Consider the following 787-nt stretch of genomic DNA (forward strand, 5'->3'; position numbering starts at 1 on the left):
TCTGGCTTTAAATGTCTTTTCGTATTCAAGGATAATATCAGTGCTATATTTTTGACAATCAGCGACACAAGACCCTTGTCGGATTTCCTTTTATAGAGTTGACTTTTTTATTTCTAGGTTAATATAACAAATCAGGTTGGCCTGCATAACCACCTGTAAGAAGTCAATACAATTTAGGAACTTGCAAGTTAGATGAAAGGAAACAGTATGTGACAGTTTTTACCTGATGAAATATAAAAATTAAGAAAATCTAAAAGTCAATAATTCAATCATCAATGAATCAATCTCGCTAAAAACCTCTAGGCATGAAAAGTGTTCATGTAAAATACTATATCTTGATAAATAGTGGCCAGGCATTTAAAACGTCCCATGCCTTGTTTTCTGTGATGATAAAACCATTTACACTGTTAATCTAGACAAAAGTTACGACGCGGAACATAATTCAAAGTTTACGCACCTTTCAATTTTATGAAAATGCTCATGCCATGCAATTTATCTTATTTTTTAAACACAGTATACTTGTGCAGCCTTTTACTTCCTGGTTTCAAATACCAAATATCTAGTCGCTGTTACACACTGTGTGAAAGTGATATTTATTTAGATTATACATTGTACATTTTAGCGCTTTGTGTCTTACCCTATCCAATGTCTCTTATGTGGTTCACACAAATTTAATGTTTTCCCTATTGCTCCAACAATGACTATCACTGGGTTTTTTTTTCGAGTACACCGTTTCGTTTTATTATTTCATTAAAAGCAACTTATTGGTGAAATAAATAAAAAAAAA

Source organism: Magallana gigas, chromosome 1 (assembly GCF_963853765.1).
Source record: "Magallana gigas chromosome 1, xbMagGiga1.1, whole genome shotgun sequence".
NCBI classification, from domain to species: domain Eukaryota; kingdom Metazoa; phylum Mollusca; class Bivalvia; order Ostreida; family Ostreidae; genus Magallana; species Magallana gigas.